The 22,347-nt window shown below is 37.3% G+C and overlaps 1 long non-coding RNA gene across 2 annotated transcripts in view; it reads right to left on the bottom strand.

The window, feature by feature from the left end:
* Window positions 1-643: 643 nt before the first annotated feature.
* Window positions 644-22,347, bottom strand: part of LOC134470551 (uncharacterized) — an 81,511-nt gene continuing 59,807 nt past the window's right edge. Inside the window, exons 6-7 of one of the 2 annotated variants that reach the window (XR_010039496.1) lie at window positions 1,287-1,355; window positions 644-1,104 (exon numbers count right to left, since the gene is read on the bottom strand). This is a non-coding gene — a long non-coding RNA (uncharacterized LOC134470551). The remainder of the gene's footprint in view (window positions 1,105-1,286; window positions 1,356-22,347) is intronic. The other variant, XR_010039495.1, reaches the window with a different exon arrangement.

Here is a 22,347-nt window from a genome sequence, read left to right as displayed (position 1 = left end):
ACTTGGAGAGGGGATCGGGATGGGGGCAGGGCAAGAGAAAAGAGAGACCAAGACTTGGTGGGATTCCATTCAAGTCTCATTTATTTTTAAAATGGCTACAACTTATATAGGGTGGAGGTGGGCCAAAGGCAGGAAGAAGGCTTAATCTGATAGGTCATCGTCACATCCGGTTATATGAAGTAAGCAGGAGAGGATTATGGGTAATGTAAGCAGGCTAAAACAGGAAGTTCGCTTGTCATGTGCATTGCAGGCAAGGGGAGGATCATGGGAAATGTAGGCTGACACACAAAATGCCCTCAGGCAGGAGGGGCAGGGCAGCAGCAGCTATTTAAAGCCGCTCCCTACAACTTTTCAGTTGTAAAAGAAAATAAAATGCTAAGGTGTGTATCTACAATCTATACTTACAACACTAGGAAGTTGCTTATAATAATGAAAAGTATTATTTTCATAATAGTGATACATTGTGTTCATAATAAATATTATGTTATTATGTATACTAACTCTGACATCGAATATTACATAAAACATATAAAGATGCTTTTATAACTATATCAATACAGAAAGAGAAATTGTACTTAACAATTTTTAGAGCCTAAATCTGTTTTATAACAAAAATATTTATATATCTAGTTGTATATATTAAAATTTGTATGTATTAAACATGTACAAGTACACATTAAAACATGTACATATTAAAATATCCAGGAAGTTATGTATCACATGGTAACAATGGAAGTATACACCACTGACATTTTTGATGCTTTTCAATTTGCTTTTGTAGTTTATTTTTCTCAAAACATTTGTATTACTTACATGAGATCTAATGAAAGCTTTACCTATCACCAGAATCAGGATGGTCTACAAGGGCTCTCTCTGCTAGAGAAGCAGAAGATGAGGAGCAACTCAGACCAATGAGCTGAAGCTTCAGAACAAAAGGGATAGAAAGACGCACAGATCCAGTTCACCTCTCGAGGGTTTGTCTTGCTCTGGAGATTTAGCCCTTCCAGGGCTCCACAGCACTTAGCCCACATTTTCACTGTTCCATTCAGCATTCCAAATGAATGTGGGAAGGAGCTCTGCTCTGCCTCTAGCTATGCATTCTTCCTTGAAGCAAATACCAGAAAGTTTTATTGAAAAAGATTATTTTTTAAGAAAATTAAGTAATGCTAGAAATGAGAACTTTTTAATAATGTCATACTTCTATTTAAATACATATGAATGTGTCATCATATGCTGGTTAGGGTCTTCAGTAGGAATATGAAAGGAGATTTGTTCAATAGACTTACAGGATAAGAGGCATGAGGGTCCACAGTGGCTGTGTGCTTCAAGATGCTGCAACTGTTCCGCCCAAGCACCTGGAAGCAGCAGAACAAAAAGGCCCAAGGATGCAGTGCCAACCTGAGACCAAAGCCTGGCAGCTCCCTGCAGAGACCCTGGAGTGAATCCTCCCTGATGGGCTAAAGAAGCTGGAGTTTCATGTCCACAGGTGGTGGTAAGGGCAAAAGATGCACCCCCAAAGGCAAAATGGAGTTTTCCATACCCTGGATGACTTCTTCCTTCTTCCTGTCCTTCTTCCTCTTTCATTCCATCCTGCCTGCAAGCCTATTCATGTTACCTCCTACAATCAGTGTGGGTTTTCCCCGTAGCTTTCTGGAAACACCCCCAGAGGGCTATCCAGAAGTGAGTTTGATTATACTACTAAATTTTTCTTAATCCAGTCAAGCTGACAATCAAGACTGACCATTACACTCAATCCTTTGTCAACTTGACACTCAAGAGCATTTCCTTTAGCTGTGTAATACATTTCCAAAGAAAGACAAAAACAAATACACCCAAAACATACAAAAATTCCCTCCCCAGAAAGGTGACAAAGGACTCTTGTCCACTGCATGGGTGATACTTTTGACATCCCATAATTTAATTATTATTCATTATATTAGCCAATGCCAGGAACCACTTAAATAGTTAAATAATTAAGGACATTTATGCTTGTTATGTTTCTTTGTGCCAGGAATCAAGCTCATGACTTCATGCTTGCCAGGAAGATGCTATGCCGCTCAGCTGCATCCCTGACCCCAGGACATTTATTCAGGTTTACTTTCCCTAGAACCATTCTCAGTACCAAAATCTTTATAAGCTAGAATTCTTCAGAGGGACAAAATCATTTGAAAATATATGTATACAATAGAGTATTTATCAACTAGGCTTACACAATCAGAGTCAGGATGGTCCACAGGGCTCTCTGTACTAGAGAAGCAGAAGACAAGGAGCAGCTCAGACCAATGAGCTGGAAGTTTCAGAACAAGAGGGATCAAGGATGCAAGACCAATCCAAGGCTGAAGTCATGAAACTCCCAAGGTAGTGAGTGTTGTGAGTCTGCATTGAAAGCCTCAAGAAGCTGGAGTTCCTTGTCCATACGTGATGGCAGCAGCAAAAGACATCCTCACACAAAGGCAAAAGACAACCAAAATTAACCTGCACACATGCCCAGAATTTCTCTTGCTTCTGTTTCTAATCAGTCTTCAATAGGAAATCTGTGAAACCTAGAGATGGGGCCATGGTCCCTTTGTGAAATTGTATGATTTTTATGATGAGTATTGCAGAGATTCTCTTTGGTTATGTCATTTGGTTACCATTAACTGGTAACATATTTACTCAAAACAAATTACTATCATTTATTGTGTACTTAAGGAGTACACGTTTGCTATATTAATCAGCTCTAGTTCTATCAACAACCACATTCAAAACAAAGAAATGAAAATGCTGATGTTTTTACAAGCATTTGTTTATGTTTCAAAAGTAGTAAACCAACTTCCCCAGGATTGAAATCCATGGATTTCAATATTCCTTATACAGTTGGAATATTTTCACAGTCTCTGTCAGCAAACAGTTAAGTTATGTCTACATTTTCTCCCCTTTTCAGTTTTGTGGCCACCATGGTGTGAGAAGCTCTTTATTAACACGTGCAATAAAATTTCCTTGTAACTGACCATGGCAAGAATGATAGCAAGAGGACACATTAGGAACAGAATGAAGTGAATAAGCCAGGACTTTATTACAGCTGGAGAGATTACCAAAGATGATAAAGGCTGGTGGGTTTGATGGCAGTGGTCGAGACTCGGGCCTGGTCATTGTGTTCTTTCTGAGGTAAGAAAGTAAACACTGCACACAGTTTGGAAGCAACAGCTACAATTTCTTATGGGTAACAGAGAACAACGGCGGACTGCGTGATGCCAACTTCTGGTTACCCGGGGCGCAGTGTCTGCCAGGGCACACTGCTGCCAGTAAGCAGCAATATCTGGTGATCAAGCAAATAAAAACAAAACTGAGAATTGGTGTCTGAGTCTGCATGGACTTTCCTACCAGCATGAAAACCTGGGCTCTAAAGTTTAAATTGAAATGGTGATAATTCATAAAATCACCATGAGTCCTAAGTATATTATTGAGTGTTAAGCCTATTACTTAATTTTGATTAGGCTAAAATGTCAAATTAAGTTTTGATTTTTATATCTGGCTGAGTTACATTCAAAATGAATTAATTTACATTAAGATAAAATATAATCTTACTATATTTTCAGGGATTTTTTATACATTAACAAGTTACAAGTAAAAATATTGAACATTCAAGTCATTTCTATAAAACTCCAGGAAGAGTTTATTTTTATGAAGGTTATGAAGATAAAACTTAATATCTAAGCCTAAGAGCATGGAAGGAATATGGCATGAGGAGGAGTGCTTTATCTGTGCTCTGTGGCCAAATGACCAAACAGAGGCTCTACAGACACACTATGAATGGAGAAGAGTCTTTAAGAGCATCCAAAGCGAAATCCCCTAAACAGTGTCCCATCACATTCTTACTGGTGCAGGAATTATTACATGTCAGGGACTTGCTCACCTAGAGGAAACCAAAAGCATCTTTAGGAAGCCCTGCTTGTAGAAATTCTTCCTTACATCAATAAAGGCACTTCTCCTAGAATGTTCCTCCCTGTTATGAATTCTGATTTAATTTGAAAGTCCATATGGAGTAGATGAAATGTCCCTTTCAGTTGAGAGCACTTGGTTTACTCACATCCCCCTACAGTCTTTTCTTCTGTAGATTCAGTGTCACAGTTTGGTCAAGGCAGCCTCACCTGACGCTCTTTCACTTCCCTTTATAACTCGATACTGTTCTCAACTCTGCACACCTTTCAGTCTGTGAGTGTCTCCCTTAAATGTTCATGCTAAACAAAATGTCCCAGATGCGATGCAATCAAACAAAAAGAAAGCAGACTCGTCACTTCACACCCTCCATACAGTGGCCGTATGGCCGAGGTGAAACACTTCTCATACCAGTGCAACAAGCGGATTTACATGTATCAGCTATTGTCCAGTATGGTTTTAAAACTAAAGGAAAAATCAACACTGCTTATTTTTCCTTAACCTCCTAAATATAGGAAAATGTTGGCAATGCCTGCTGCTGGTCAGGAGTGAATTTTCAAATAATAATGTATTTTGTCTCTAAATTATCTTCATCTATTGGTGCTCTTCAGGTCACTCTCTCTTAATACAAAAAGATCAAAAACAACTCTAAACCTTACCAAGTGTGCGATACACACACCTTCTGCAAAGAATGCAGCTGTACTGATACACAGCCTCGCCCCTTTCTTGATCATCTCCTTAATATTTCAAGCACATCTGGATTAGCATCTTGAAAAGTGACACATATCAGACATCCAATTTTTTTTTCTGTAAAACATCCAAAAATCAATTTCATAATCAAGCTATTCAGGGAAAATTATATTTGTTTTAATATTCTGGCACCATTCCCTAAAGACATTTGAATACCAGAAAATAAGATTTCTCTGATGATGTTACGGTTGATACATTATGTCAACTTGAGAAATTTAGAAGTTTAACTCAGCAGGGAGCCCGTGTTCTTACTTTGTAAATATCCTCATCATGTGCAAGAGGAGGGCAAGGTGTTTTTGTGAGTGCTACATACACCCTGTAGGGGGAAGAGAGTGGCCTGCATACAGTATAAGGGAGGAAAAGAGACTTGCTCTCCCTCCCCTTAGCCCTGGATGTCCTTTATGCTCTGGCTGCTGCCTTGAAGTGTTGCCCCAGTGCCAGCCACCTGGCATTAGAGCCAGCTAATTATGGACTGAAACTTCCACAACAGTGAGCTAAATAAACCTTTCCTTCCTTCATTTATGGATGTTGGGTATTTTGTCCCAGCAACAAGAGAAAAAAGTAACCAAGACATATGACAACAATTGAAATTGAAAAGAATGACATGGATAGGCATTTTTAAAGTATTATATTGGAGACTTAGAAGTAGAACAAGATGGCCACTGCACAAGACCCTCCAGTGAAAGGTGTCTATTGACCTTTTAGAGACAGACCCTCTGTAGAGTGTCTCTTACTGTCAGACACCAACTACCACCCACTTCGATCTGAAGAAGCCATATCAGTCATAATCTATTACTCCCTCTAGGCAGTTTGAGTTACTTCTTCAGAGCAGGGAATGTTATAGGCAGCTGAGTTAATTAGAAATATTATAGGCAGTCAGACAGGTCGATGACCTTGAAGAAACCACTACAGAAGACCAGATATCTTTCAATCCTTGGGGAGGTAGACACCTCTGCTGCAGGGTAGATTTCAAGACAAAAGACAAAACAAAGGCTGCCACACACTAAGCATAAACCTCAGGGGTTGATATTCTAAATAGGTAGCACCTTAATACCTTGATCACCTTGAGGAAACCAGAAGAAGCCAATAAGTCCCCTACAAGTCCACATTTCCCTATTGAATCCCAATTTTATCAATTTTATCAGCAAAATTACACTCATAATCTTATTGGTTGACCATAGTTCTGTCTCAGGTCATGCCCACCTACCTTGTGAATTCCTATTTTTCTCCACTATGGGCCTACCTCATCTCATGGTTTTGCTCTATAAAAATCCCTAGAAAGACATGCTCCTCAGCAACCCACTTGGCACCATTTTCATCTCCCTATTAGCCAGACGCTTTCCTTCTCTCAACAAATTCTGCTTTTTAAAATACAAAGCTTAAACAAAAACTATGTAAAATATCAGAGTGCCTGATTTTCCTATAATTAAAAAAAAAAAAAAAACGAGAAGCCAGCCCAGCCCCTGTATGCACACCTGCTTCCATCAGGATTCTCCCATGGGTAGCCATTGAAAGCCAGGAAAAGTAGCAGCCAGACTCATTTCTACAGGCCTGCAACCACCATCACTTTCGGGGCTGTATAGTCACTATGTGGGCCAGCAGAACCAGCCAGCTGCAACTGCATCCCACCACCTCCCCAGGGTACCTGGCTTAGGATAGATCAAGGTACCTGTCCTATTCCCCTGCACTGTGGATGGGAATCCAATGTAGGAAGTACTGGGACCTCGCTACCCACTTGTCTAGAGGAAACCCAGGAAATAGATGAAAGAGCAAAAGGTAATCTCTGACCTCCATCCCAAACTAAACAAGTTCAGGAGACACAGACATGGAAGAAAGCAGAAGATGCACAACTGAAACCCAATGGTCCCTGCCTCTAGGCCACTAGTCCCAGACTAAACTGCTGGAAATGCCCAGATGGAGCCCTTCCTCTTCCATGTTCCCTGAAACCTTGATTCTACTGCTGGAGAGCAGAGCACAAATTCTAGAACAGAAGTTATTTTGGAGTTCATTCCTTGACTCATCACAATGCAACTAAACAATATCCAGAAAACAATATCTATATTCTTAGACCAAAATTCAAAGACAGAGTCTCTAACTCTAAATCCTCTTCAGCATCTGGCAGAATGCAGGTATACCACTGGGACATACCTGAATCTTGGTCTTCACTGTTAACATACCAGAACTATGCCTGAGAGTGCCTCTCCCACCCCAGATTGTGCAGATCCCTGCAGATTGTGTGGCTGTGAGACTCAGGAGCAGCACAACTTGGCATTGGCCTCTGTGGTCAAGGCGCTGACTCTCCCACCCATGACCTGACCTTAGGTAGCACAGCTGTCTCCAAGCCACTGCTTGCAGCATCTCTAGAGACCTACAACTGGGTGGGATGGAATTGTGTTTTGTACTATGAGACCACCAGCTGCAGCATGGCCCTGAGTACACTCCTGTGATATGATAGGTCCTTGTGGGTATGAGACTCAAAGCATGATTCTCAATAACATCAGGCTTACTAAAAACTTCCATCTCTAACCATACCTCAACTTTAGGCAGGGAACCAAATTCTATGCCAATCTTGGCAAGGAGCAGGAAGTGATACAACACGGTGTTACTAATGGCTATGGAAATGGGTTGAAGCCTGGGACTGTTCTTAATGTGATGAATTGTGGAGAATCCCACAATGACCAAACACAGTTCAGTGACTGAGTGAGAGGTCTAGGCTACCCCAGCCCCAGGGAGAAAACTGGAGGGAAGGACTTCCCTTGCTAGATTCTCCAGGTTTGTGCTGAACAAGAAAGCAACTATTCATTTAGAATAATCACAGGCTTGTGTCAAGCCATAGTGTTAAAACGATGAAAACACACCAACAGCAACGTACCAGTAAATTCAGATTTGGGAACAATCACTGTTGAAATAGTGCAAATGGCTTCAGTCTTAGACAAAATAAGTAGAATAATTAGAATTACTGGAAGAATAGGCACCAAAATGAGCCAGATTGTAAAAATAAGAATCCATGCTCAGATGATATTACACAGCAAGTACCAAGAGCTTTGAAAAAATCATGACCTTACTTAGCAGTCAAAAGAATATACCAATAACTGTCTCAGTCATAAACAGTGTGGATGGTCTCTTAAAGAGATCTTAAAACAGCTAATTTAAGGAAACTCAGTGATCTTAAAAAAATAAAAAGTCATGGGAGAATGATTTAATATTCAGATGAACTTAACAGAACTTAACAGAAAGATGGAGGTAATTTTAAAAAATCAATTGCAAATCCTTGAGCTAAGGAATACATTAAACAAAATCAAAAATATGACATGAGAATTTAAGTGCAAAGTGTATCAAAAATAAAGGATTTGCAGGCACAAACACAGGTATTTGAGAAGACGATTTGAGAAAAAAAAAGAAAAAAGAATGAAGAGGAATGAAAACAGACAACAAGATCTTGCACCCATAATGTTAACTGAAGTCACTCAGACACACAAGCTTATACATCACATGGAATTTCTTATATGAAAAATTTAATATACAGATAAAATATGCAACAAGACAGATAATAGGAGAAGAGGGAAAAAATATTGTAACCCAGCATAGATCATGTATCTAAAAGTGTACTATGACTTAATATAACTGCATTACTGTTTTATAAGTTCATTGGCTTACTAGTCTGATATTATATATGATATATACATATATATATATATATCCTATATAGTACATATATGATTATCAACTTTTTAAGATTTTGTAAATAAATTAATCTAATGCTGGGGGGAAAGTGGGGGGAAGAAAGGTGGAAAAGCTGAAAAGTATTGTGTGCGTGTACCAGTTCTCTACAGTGAATGTAATCATTAAAGATTGCACACATTTACTGTACTAATGAAACCTTTAAAATATTTTTAATAAAGAAAACAGATTACAGAGACTTTGGGGCATTATTTAATGAGTAAATATTCAGGCCCTTAGAGCTCCAAAGAAACTTCAAAATTTTAAAAGAGCACAGAAAGTTTATTTGAAGAGGTAAGAGAAAGCTCTCTAAATTTAGAGAAGAAAGTAAATTTCAAGGAACAGAAGATCAAAAGCCACCAGTAAGATTTAACTCCAACAACCGTACTCCAAGACATCTTATAATCTCATTAAAAATAAAGACAAGATTTGCAAGGCCTCAAAACAAAAGATATAAATTACACAGAAGATTGTCCCAATTTACCTGATAGAGACTTGTCAGCAGAAACCTTATAAATTAAAAAGTATAGCTTGAAATTCTACAATATTCAAAGAATACAGAGCTGTCAAGAATATTGTACCAGTAAAGATAATTTTTGTAAATGAAATGTAGATAAAGATATTCTCAGACAAAAAAAAAAAAACTAATATAATACTCCACCACCAAGCCTATTCTGTTAGAAATGCTAACAGAAAATTTCAAACTGGAAAACATGTGAATAAATTACAAGAACATAGCAAACTCATAAAACTTACTACTAGCATAAAATACAGAAAAATTCAGAATTACTTAATATGGTGATTTAACTAGTTATATCTTAACATGAAGTCAAAAAGCCAAACCTATTAAAAATAACCATTGCATTAGAATATTAATTGATTTAAAATGGGATACCAAAAATTCCAACTGTGAGGAAAAACAAACTGTAAAAAATATTTTTATTAATCTACATTCTTTATTTTTTGTTTCAGTTCTTTTATTTACCATTTAATAAACTTGCTACAATTTCAAAATAGCTTAAGAAGAGAACACTATAAACCTTACAGTAATAATACAAAAATTATAATAGAAAAAGTAATGAGAATCAAATATCCTACCAGAGTAGATCACAGAGTCACAAAGGAAGTCTGCGAGAGAAGAATAAAAATAGAACTACAGCAAAACTAGGGAAAAAAAGTATAAAATGACTCCACGAAGGCCTTCCTTAATAATTTCCTTTGTGTAAATGACAAATTATCCAATGAAAAGATCTCAGGTAACTAAATGGGTCACAAAAAACGATACCAAACTAGATGTTGCATGTAAGAAATAAACTTCAACTTTTAAGGACATGCACAGACTTAAAGTGAAGCATGAAATATGATATTCTGATATATGTTTGATAATCTAAAGGAACCAGAGTAACTGTACTTACATTTACATAAAATACACCTTACATAAAAGCTTGAAAAGAGAAACTGAAAGTTATTATATAAAAATTATGAAAGGATGAATTAAGAACCAAATAGCTGGTTTTTAAAGAAAATTAACAAACCTGACAAATTTTGCCTGATTAACTCTGAAAAAGAGAAAGAAGACTCAGCTCAATGAAGTAAGACACAGAATGGCACACAGGGCAAATGAAACTACAAGTACAAAGGATCAAAAGAAATTACTGTGAACAAATACATGCCAACAAATTTGGTAACCTGGAAGAAATGAACCAACAGCTAGACACGTACACCTTACTAAAATAGAATCATACTGAAATCAAAAAGTTTGGGCTGAGCAATAACAAGTAACAAGGATAAACCAGTATTAAAAAGTTTCCTATCAAAGACATTCCATAATTAACATTCAAAAAAGGAAATAATTCTTCCATGGATATTTTACAAAGTGAGAATTGTAAAATCAAAAGAATATGAAGACACAAAAGAAAACAATTGCACCTATATTTTGAATGAATACAAATGCAAAACCTTGGTAAGAGCCCAAATACCCGTCAACCAATGACTGGATAAAGAGGATGTGGATTTTAAAACACAGTAGAATACTACTAGGCCATAAATATGATAAACTTGAGATATTTTTAGGTAAATACATGTACTTTGAGACCATACTCTTAAATGAAATAAATCAAGTACACATGTGTAAATATCACATTGTCTCATTAGTGTGAAAAACTGAAAGCGTAATTAATAGCCAAAATATTGTGAAATAAGGAAGAAATGATTCAAGTGGGAAAGGGAACTGGGGAGGGGAGATGGAGAAAGAAAGGGAGTGAAAAGAAAAAATGAGAATTGAAGGATAAAATTGAAACAAAGTTTTTGTAAATAAGGAGGGGAAGTTTTGGAAAGGAGGGGATGGGAATGAGTAAAATAGGAATCAAGTTATATCATGTACAGGTACAAATTCCCTATGATGAGTGTGATTATTGTGCCTATCGAAATTGTACTAATAAAGTTAATTTTAAAAACTCTCAACAAATTACCAATTAACATCACTTGAAAAAGAACAATTATCTTTGTAATTCATCCTGTTGATGCAATATATTGTTTATTGATTTGCCTGTGTTGAAAGATTCTTCCAATCATAAGAGGCATCCAAATTGATCAAAATGACTTCAAACAAAAAACTATTGTAAGAAACATACAAGAAGGGGATTCAGTGCAGTAGCCAAGAGTCTGTCTGGTAAGCACAAGGTTGTGAGTTTGATCCCCGGTACCAAAAAAGTAGAAAAAAAGAAAAGAAAGATAGACGAAAACTCCCAGGCATTAAAGGTAGCATAGATAATTTTGAGCTAAGACTTTTCAAAGCACAAACATTTAAGGCAAAAATAAAGAAAGGGGATTACGTCCAAATAAAACATTTCTATACAGCAAAGTAATCAGTCATCAAAGGGAAGACTACCTGTAGAATGAGAGAAAATATTTTCAACCTATGACTCTGATGGGGGTTATTATGAAGAATACACAAGTAATTCCAAAACTCAAAGGCAGAGTAAGAGCATGATTAAGAAACAAGCAATACACTTAGATAGGCTCTTTTCAAATGAAAGCATGAGTGGCCAGAAAATGGTCAGCATCACTAACCAGCATGTAAATACAAATCTAAAGCACAGTAGTATGTCATGTCAATCCAGAAAGAATGGCTTAAACATAAAAATACAAAGATAACAAGGCCTGATAAGCATACAGAGAAAACCTTGCATAATTTTTGGTGGGAATATAAATTACTATAGGATCTGAAAAAATACAGAAGTTCTTTAAAATTTTAAATAGAACTATCATATGATCCAGTAACTCCTTACTGAGCATATTCAAAGGAAACTATGGTAGTGTACCAACGATACATCTGTACTTCCATATTTATTGTGGCACAAACCAAGAGGCAGAAATAGTTTATCAAATAATGAATAGATAATACTATTAATCCATAAAAATTTAAAGATCCTGTCACTTGCAGCAGCCTGGATGGAACTGGAGATCATTTTGTTAACTGAAATAAGTCAGGAATAAAAAGTCAAGCACCAAATGTTCTCATTTATTTGTGAAATAAAAATTTTTCTCTAGTGAACCTAACAGAGAAACTGAGAATAGAATGGAGAAAGAGGATGGGGAGGGAGAAGAGATAAGAAGCTGATCAAGGAATTCTAAGTTACATTTAAATAACAGAGCTAAAACGTTGCTTAATGAACACAAAGTTAGAATTTAGGAACAAGATGTTCTAGAGTGCTACTTCACAGTGTGACCAACGGTAAGAATTATGCCTTGTATAAGAGTTTCCTATGCTAGAACGAAATATTCAACACCCTCAATGTAAAGGCATAGAGATTTGGCTCATAGTTTTCAATGGGTTTATTCCAGTTTTTGCTGGATAAAAGAAAGAAATATCTTTGTTGAAGAATCTGGCATAGAACAGTTGTTCATCTCAAGACAACCAGGAACAAAGCTAGAAGAGAAGCCATGAATAACAATATGCCCTTCTAGGTCATGCTAGGATGTGGTGACCCACATCCAGGCAGCCCTTATCTCCTATCAGCACATTTAGCAAAGATGAATTCATGAGTAAGTATAGTGCCCCCAAGATCTAATCACCTTTCAGAGACATTAGACCTTGGGAGGACATTTTAGACTCAACTGTAACATTCTTCCCTTGGTCCCCAAAAGATTCATGTCTATCTCATTGTGGAAATGTTTCTGGTCCATCTCTGAAAGTATACAAAATCTTAACAGTTCCACCACTGCTGAAAAGATCAGCTCTAAAGTCTCCTCGGAGCCTCAGCGTAAATGCTTACTTGTGTGTCTCTGTAAAAATCAAAATGAGAGTTGCATATTTCTAATATACAATGGTACAAGGTAAACAACTCCAGGCCAAAAGAGAAAAACAAAACAGGAGAATAGTATGAAATCAGAACAAATCAAGACTGAAATCCACCAGGGCTAACATCATATCCTACAGTTCCATGTCCAGCTCCCAGGGAAAGTTATGGTAAGACGTGAGCTCCAAAAATTTGGGCAGGTCCTTCTCTGATGTCTCTTACCCAAATTTTATTTGCAATTTTTACTTCATCATGTAACCACCTATTAAAGAAAATATGAGTTCATCAGTATCTCAAATATCTTCTGATGGGAAGAACATTTGACCATGTTTTACTTTGTTTTATTAATTAGAAAATAATGATCATAATTTTTTCTTATATGATCTTATAACTAAACACTACTTTAATTTTCTCTTTCTTACTAGCTTTCACTTCTTGGAGACCTGCTTTTATTTCCACCCATATCTTCATAAGCTTCATTTCCTAATTTCTATTTTCCTTCCTTTAAATTTCATTATGAAAAAGTTTTTAAATCTTTCTTCTCTCATAAATTTTATAAACATCCAGAGAAAATTAATCAGGAGCCCAAAACTTTGTTGTTGATGAGGAATATCACTTAGTTGCTTTATTCCATGACACATTTTCTTACTTACCATCATATTTTTGAATGCTCTTTCAGAATTTTTAAATCAACAAATCCAGTTTTACAGCTTATTAGAAAGCTCCAAAAATTAAATTTATGAAAACTTCCAGGTGATTATATTACAGACAAGTGAAGTCAATTTAATCTCCTGACTGTACACAAATGTTCAAACAGTGGTATGCGAATCATTTTGCACCTGTCTTTCTATCGCATGAGAGTATAACTCTCATTACAGGACTTCATTTTTTTTCCTTTATGAACATTTCCTGATCAAAGTTATTGATCAAAGCAAATATTGATCTTTTGTCACCAAGTAAAAATTCTAAAACTCATTTTTCTAATTATGGCATTTATTAAAGCTACTTTCATGATTCAACACTTCTATCTTTTGCTTTGTAACCTGTTTTCCTTGTCTTATTGAACACAGAGGTTTTTGATCTTCAGTCTCCCCCATGGTCACAAAATTAATCAAGCTCATGAAATTTAACTTTTCCCAATTCTTTCCATTTCATATTTTTTCTTTTCACACTTACAGCTGTTATTGTTTTACTTTATCTCTTTCAAAGTCATTATATATCAAATTTTTTTCAACACACTCTTGAACTATTTTCAGTATGATGAACCAATGTACTAATTTCTTTTTAAAGTTCAAATAATGACCATATTTTTACTTTCAAATATTCAAATGTCATTTTATTTCTCTTTTTTATTGCATCTTCTTGGGCATGCTTTTAATAATATTGTATAATGTCAGTATAAATGATACTTGACTTTTCAGATTAAGACACATACTTACCTCAAACTAAAATCTCAAGTTTTCAAATATGTATTTCCTATGTATCTCAAGCTGTTACCAAGATATGTGCTGTTGACAGATGAAATAAACATGAAAGTAAATTTGTGAAACTCTTATTAAACACTTATTGTATATGCATTTCATAGATGACATTTATGTTTTGCACATAGACCCTACATTCAAACTCTAAGCATGTTCACTGAGATGTTATATAATTCTAATTGATAAGAAAAGAAGAAATGAGGTTAAGAAATAAGCATTTGACTGTCAAAAGATTCAACTCATAATAATATAAAGATCAAAAATTTAGTAAACAAAGAAAATTCTAACTTGATGCCTTTCATGCAAACATCTAAAAGTTTTAATAAAAACTCTATCATACTACTATAGAAAAGAAGTCTAGTGCTTTCCACAGAGCAATAGGAAAGATGGCTTGAGGGCTATTCAACAATTAGAAGAACACTACCAAACTCAGATCAAAGGAGTAAAAGTGCAAAATTATTTAAAAGATCTTCTTAAAAAAGAAACAAAGAAAATCTTACATATACATTTTTTCTTAGAGAAGCCTTAGAAACTTCTCCTGGGCTCAACCACACAAGCATGTAGAGGCCACAGGGGCAACACTGCAATGTGTTTTAGATTCAGCTCAAATAAGCAGAATACCTTGACCCTCTCTGCATAAAGCTGGTGTAGCAGACCTCCAAAATTCAAGAGCCATGGGATCCTGCAGTTTTCCTCAAGATTTCAAAGGAAAATCTGGGAGGCCAGACTATATGTGATGAATTCAGAGGTCCTAAAACAAAACAAAACAAAACAAAAATCCCTGACAGCATGATAGATAAAACTGTGAGCAGGAAACCAAAGGTACAACAGAGAACTCAGAAAGGTAAAAATGCAAGGAATATGGGATGTTTGCAGTACAAAGTTGTAGTCAGCAAAAGTACCTGGCAAAATAGTAGCTATGTAGGTCCCTTAGAAGTCTCCCTTAGAATTCTCCCTTAGAACAGACTCTTAGAAGCCTACATTATGAGCTAGATTATACAATGCTGGACATGAAGAGTTAGTGTTTACTCTGCTGATTTTAAATTTTGCTTTTGTCTAGTCTGTTCTTTCTACACCCATATTCATGCTTTTTGTAACAGAAATGTTTACCCTGCACCGTTGTAACTTGGAAGTGTGTAACTTGTTCTTATGATTTTTACAGATCTCATAGCTAAGAGAAGACTGTGGAATTGGATTTTTGAGCAAGTTTGAGGATCTTTGCAGATGGACTAAATGCATTTTGCCGTAGGAGATAAATACACACCTTCAAGAGATGACAGTAGAATGGTGTGGTTTGAATGTGTTTCTTCCAAAGGTTCATCTGTTAAAACTTTGATTCCTATTCTGTGGTATTATAGGGAGATGACAGAGCATTTGAAATATGGAGTCTACCAGAAACTATGTCATTGAATTACACACTTAAGGGAGGCTGTGAGATTCAAGACTCTTCTATGGCTTCATTTTATATTTCCCATGAGATGAGCTGCTTCGACACATCTGATCTCACCAAAATGTTCCCCCTTGCCGGACCCAAAATGATCACTGATTGAAATCTCTGAAAGCATAAACCAAAATAAACTTTCCTTCTTTTTAAATTAATTATCTAAGGTATTTGTTACAGCAGTGGGACACTGACCAGATGGACAAGTTAATGACGTCTATCAACAGAAAAGTTTATATAGTCATGTTTTATGTCTCTTTTAACGAGCAAAAAAGTAGAAAACAAACACCATTTTTTGCAAGAAATGTACCACAGTTATCTAGTTAAAAATAACTAAAATCTTCTAAATATTTTGATCATCTGGTACACTATCTAAATGAAACATTGCTATTCTGCTTACATAGACCCAAATGGTCTGATTTTATGCTTATACAAATTGGACTTAGTGCCTCATGTGGAGTTCACATCAATGGGAAGTGCAGTAAGAACAAGGTCAATTGTCATCCAGTGTCATTCTGAAGACAGCATACAGATACCCAAAAGACTGATGCTGAAGTCACTTTCTCGTTCAGATTTTGTATAGCAGGAAGTTCAAATCAAAGATGAAGTGAAGAATTGAATTCATACAATAAGTGGTTGAAATTATTAGAATCAAGAAAAACTGACAGATGTCAGTGAAATGTAAAAATTCCAGGGTCTAAAGATCACAATGTAGCTAATCTATGTGACTAAAGGCAGACCATGTGTTAACATTTATAAGATTTACAAATAAATACACACATATCACATAGCTACACAGTTACAAATTACAAACAAACTAACATAGTAAAATACAACCACTCACCACTTGACTAACATATCTGTGCCACTAACTGACACAGCTGCAGTGCCACCCAAAAATGGTGATCACAAGAAGACCCACACCTATTCCCGGGGCTGCTGTCTTATCTTCTATACGGAATTTATTTCACTTCAAAACATGTGGCCCAGAAGTAAGTATTTCAGCCCCAAATCTCATGCATTCATACTCTATTCCTTTCCCTAAAAACAGCTGCCACTTGGGTAAATTTTGAACCACTAGATGCAGCCACCTAAAGTGGTTCACCCTCAGGAGACTGACTGGACAGCAGCCTTGCCCCAGTAGTCAAAGCAGGATCAGGTGCATCTGCAAGGGGATCCCATTATGCTGCAACTCAGTGCACAGTCAGGGAAGTACGCAGTCAGAGATCTCAGGTGGGCCCTTGCATTTGGCCCCAAGGATTCCTCACCCTCCAGAAAGGAGACAGCCTGAAGAACAGAGCAGGTAACTTTAAAGGGAGCCTTCTTGTAAGGAATTAAGTGAGCTAAAGTATAATAATAAGGATTTGAAAAACAGAAGTGTGTTTCTTAATCTTTTATTAATGCAATATATATCAGAGATAAAACAATGTGAAACAACAAAATGTTCAATTAATCTCACAGTTTTGGCAATTCCAGTCTCTGCATAATCTGGTGGACACCCTGCTGAGAGTCCTCTGCAGCCAGGGGGCAGGGCACACGCTGGCAAGACCTGTGGTGTGGCAGAGCAAACCAATTCACCTCATGTCCAGAATGAGACACACACACACACACACACAGAGAGAGAGAGAGAGAGAGAGAGAGAGAGAGAGAGAGAGAGAGAGAGACAGAGACAGAGACAGCAACAGTGACAGAGAGACAGAGAGACAGAGAGACAGAGAGCACTCGTAGACTCAAAGTGTCCCACTCCCTGTGAAGGAGGGCTTCCACCCTAAAACCTCCATCTGGTCCCCACCTCCTAAAACCTCTACCACCTCTCAGTAGCTCCACAGCCGCGGACCAAGACTTTAACTTATGGGGCTTTGGAAGACATCTAAAGTCCAGACTACAACATGACTCTATGGTATTTAGAATTCAATCCCCAAATAATTAAATGATATACAAGGCACTCATTTGCTGAAATTTTAAAGAAAAGATAAAATTACAACTGAGGTAGGTCATCACACTGAATAAGAGAGGTCAGCAGAATAATCTACCTGAGAAACTTCAGTGACTAGGGTGAGAGAGATATTGTGAAGAGAGGCTTGAAAATCAGGTTCCAAACACTTGATGTATAAGGGAGAACCAGGAGGAAGGGAGGCATAGTTTTGCCAAAGTGCAGGCTTCCGCACTGGAGAGATTTGGGTGAATACGGTAAAATGGTGTGAACAGCCAGAAAAAGATGCTGGCACTACGTTCTGGTGTTATCAGAATTAGGGTATGTGAATACATGTGTCCCCTATTAAAATGTGGAGGAAGAACCACATTTTGATAGGAAAGAATAGAGACGAAACAGAAGATAAAGCAGCAGAAAGAGTAATTTTTTAAGCTTCTTTGGTAGGCAAGCCATGAACACACCCCTCAGTATTTTAGGGCCAAGTACAGGGCCTGGCCCACAAATGTCAAAAAATGACTAGATTTATCAATTTCACTTCAGAGAGGGAGAAACTTCCAGTTATTCTCTGTAAGTATGTCTAGGAATATCAACGCTTTGATACTTACAGCTGAGTACAAACTGTACATGAAACACAGAATCATATTCACATTGCACAAGAATTTCTAAATGACTGTTTTTCTGATTTAAAATTGAAAAATTCAATGTCTTTAGGAGGTAAAATATCACAGAACTCCCTCAGGGTTTTAACATTTGGTTAAAAAAAGAAAAAAATCCAAAGGACATGACCATCTTTAATTAAATGCAATTACTAAAAGTATCATTAATTAAGAACAATTTTCCCATCATAGATTAATTAGTCATGACGGTGTTTCTGAAGCTACAGGTTGTAATCCATTATTGGTCATGACTAGAATATTTTTAATAAAATAAAATTTAAAGAAAACATGTTTACATAGCTATTGCTTGGTTAACGTCACTTTGGCTGGATGTAATGTCTACATCATAAAGATAAAAATCTTTTTTAAGTATTTAATCACTTTAAATACATATTTGTTACATATTTATTTGTTGCCCAAATGTTTATTGACTACCCACTGCACTAATAGTTGGAGATGGAAATGTTCCTAGAAGACGTGCAGAATGTCTTACTGAGCTCACAATGCACAGGAAAAAGGTGATGTGAGTCTCCTCTAACCTGGCCTGACTCTCCCAGGCTCCAGCTGCTTGCCAGCAGAAGCACTGCTCTCTGCAGGGAAGTCAGCCAGTACCTGAGGCTGCCATCATCAAACACAGGAAAGGATATAGGACAGGACAAGCAATTGTGCAAGTCCTATAACATCTGGAGGCACCCAAAAGCTTACCTTGGGCACTTCAAAGGACTCTGACCACTGAGATACAAAATAGCCAGAAAATCTTAACCACAGATGTCCGTTGATATCTTCCCGCCTAGTGTTCCCTGATTTCTCTCCATCCCTATGAAAAGAACACACTTCTCTTCATCCAGGGCAGAATGGTTCCTCTCACTCTCAGCCTGAACCCAGCACAATAAATTTTGCGCCATGTTGCCTTTACACAAGCCTGGTGATCTCTGCTGCTTTGTATGTTACAGGTAATATCTATACAAGCAATGAAATATTGAAATACCGTAAAAAAATTCTCATGGAAAAGTATAAATATCTAAACATAAAGAAAAAAACACCCTCGAGTAGCTATTAATTAAGTTTAAAACTAAAGAACAAGTAAAAGTGTTACAGTTGCGATCTGGAATGTTGTCCAAAGGCACACGATATTAAAGTCTTGGTCCAAGAAGATGATGCTATTGAAAGTTGGCAGCACCATTAAGAAGTGGTCCGTAGGTGGAAGAAGTCAGTCATTTGTGGTCTGTCCTTGGAGTGGATTTGGGGACCGTGGCCACTTCCTTCTCTCCTTTCCTCCCAATGCCCTGGGTTGATGTACTTCCCCTACCATATACCTTGGTCTACGTGCTGCCGCAGACTGAAAACATCACAGTCAAAAACTATGATCTGAAACCTATGAAACTGTAAATCAAAATAAACCTACGCTCTTCACATTGACTATCTCAGATATTTTGGTACAGAAATGCAAATCTAACAGAAAATTGCTACTGACAAAGAGAGTTGTGGCTGTGACCATGTATGATGATGTGCTTCAGAGGCTTTAGGAATTGGTTTGTGGAAAGAATTATGGAAAATTTTGAGAAACAGACTAGAAAAAGCTTAGAATTATGTGTCTGAAACATAATGTGACTCTTGTATAGATCAGGAGACTAGAATGCTGATAAAAATGTAGACAGTAAAGATTATAGTAATGAGTTGCATCCATTTATCTATGAAAGCCTGATGTTTATCCTTCTTTAGAGCTGAGTAACATCCTATGCTATAAAAATACAAGATAGATAGTTACACTACTGATAGAATTGGATTCCCGGTCAGGGAACTATATGATAGAATTCTGGGGCAGCTGAAAAGATAAGAAGTATGAAATATAAATGAACCTTTATTTTAAGGATGCAGGGAGAGATGCCCCAACCCTCTGGGGTCTGGCATTGTCTTTGGGGGCTGGCATTCTCTCCGGCGGACATGTGGAGTTACAGGTAATATCTATACAAGCATAGATATTACCTTGGGGTAGTACCTTTGGGGGCATACATGTAGCTTAGGTTTGGCTGGTGCCTGAGGGGCATTAGGAACACACAGGTAGCCTACTGGTATTCATTTTGCGCCACAGGTAAATTCCTAGGGGAGGGGAAGATAGAGCTCAAGATAGAGCCCCCTGGTTTCTGGTTTTGCCTCCAAGCTTTTCACCAGCTACAGTGTCCCAAATGGGGCAAAATCCTTTCAATTACTAATCTCTTTTAGTTCATCAAAGAGAGCACTTTGAGCTTTTATTTTTTGATTGTTTTATCATTTTTCATGCCTAAATCTCATAATCTGAACAACTGCTTTAAAGATAACAATATGCAATATATTAACTAGTATTAATTTCCTATTATTTTGTTTTGAAATACTGTGTCATTGTTTTTATTCTTCTTTTTTGTTATAAAAATAAAAAGAATATACTAATGAGGTTTCAGGTCACAGCTAGAACTCTGTTAGGCACAGTACTAATGGCCATCCATATTACATCCCAGTAAAGAATTAGACTTCTTTCGTCCATGTATGAAACTTTGTGGGAGGCTGAGTTCAAAGGTGATGCATTTGTTTAATTTGAATATATCATCCCATTCAGGTCCATTACCATGATACCTGGGTATTATTTACTGCTGGCTGGCTTCTGCCAGGAAGATTAATGGTGGGAATTGGAAACCAAAAGCAGTGTAGGAACATTAGGAAAAAATGTACAGTTTGGCTATGAAAGGAGAGTTTTTCAATGTGCTGCCAAGGTGAGTACAGCACTAACAAGATCAGTGCCACTGAGATGAAGTCTGCACTGGGGAGTAGAAAGTTGCCTTGAAAGCAAGTCACAAAGTGGCAAGACTCCACCAGCACAGGCTCACGGTGTGCTGAAAAGTGGAAGCTCATTTCAGACTCATTTGTAAAGAGAGCCCCAGGGCACTATGCTCACACAGCAGCACCGCCTAGAAATTGTTTTGCCATGATTTGTTTTCCTGTCTTCATCTATCAAAGCAATCAGAAGCTACTAAAGCCATGGTTCAAGTGGTTCCAAGAACAGCTCAAAATTATGACCATCTTTGAGTTTGTCCACCTGATGCTGATTTTGCTGGCATCCAGAACGCAAGCATTATGGAGTCATGGAGTCTCCACCAAGGAAGACTCAAGAAACCAGGTAGCTTGTTGCAGAATCAAATTATTTTAAAGAGATTACATAAAGCTGTGAGAGTGAAACTGGAGCTTTTGTGAGACCCACAGAAAGTTAGAGATGCCAGGAGCCTGAAATGCCCGCCGAGGGAAGCTGTGGCAAGAAAATAGCCCAGGAAGGCGGCCATGTAGTGGCCATTGTAACCACCAAGGTCATAGGTCAGGCCTGCCTGAGAGTGTGGGACCTCACATCATGTCACCATGAGGCCACACATGGAGCTATGGACCTGTCAGCTTTCAATCTTTCTTTAATCCAATTTTTCCTTATAATTTTTCCATTCTTACTTTTTGTAACGGGAATGTTCACCATCTGTGACACTATATTTTGGAACCACACAACATGTTATTTTGATTTTCACAGCATTTCACAGCTGCATTTGCCTGAGTCCTGAAGGATGTTTTGCACAGGGATTTTTGAATAATTGTGGAACTGGTAAGATTAGAAATTCTTGAATATTGACAGTGTATTTTTCATTATTAAGATGGACTTGAGCTTCTAAAGGCCAGGGGAAGAATTTTATAGTTTATGTCTCAAATATATCTCAAAGGTCTTTACATTAAAGACATGGTCTCCTGCCCACAGTGCTCTTGTGAAACACTAGGATTCAGGGACCTATTAGAAAGAATTAGGCAACAAGGTGGCAATGACTGCAAGGGAGATATCGGGACTCCTTCTCCTGTTTCTCACTTTCCAGACAGTAAGGGATGAATACATTCCTCTGACATTGGCTCTTGCCATGATGTACTGAGATACCAGAAGCCTGAAGCAGCAGCACTAAGCACCCATGCTGAAACCTCAAAAACCATGAGCCAAAATAAACCTTTTCCTCTTAAACTGATTGATTACACAGGTGTTTTGTCACAACAATGTAAAGTTAACCCATGCTGCTGTGTTCATCCTTGACATAGAACAGTGGTGAAAACAGCAATGAGAAATGCAGACTTGATCAGCCATGGTTTAAAA

The sequence above is a fragment of the Cavia porcellus genome, unplaced genomic scaffold, assembly GCF_034190915.1.
Source record: "Cavia porcellus strain 051 isolate PalLab524CR breed Dunkin Hartley unplaced genomic scaffold, mCavPor4.1 scaffold_15, whole genome shotgun sequence".
Classification (NCBI taxonomy): domain Eukaryota; kingdom Metazoa; phylum Chordata; class Mammalia; order Rodentia; family Caviidae; genus Cavia; species Cavia porcellus.
Note: the sequence above shows the minus strand (reverse complement) of the source record. Positions and strands in the feature narration are given on the sequence as shown.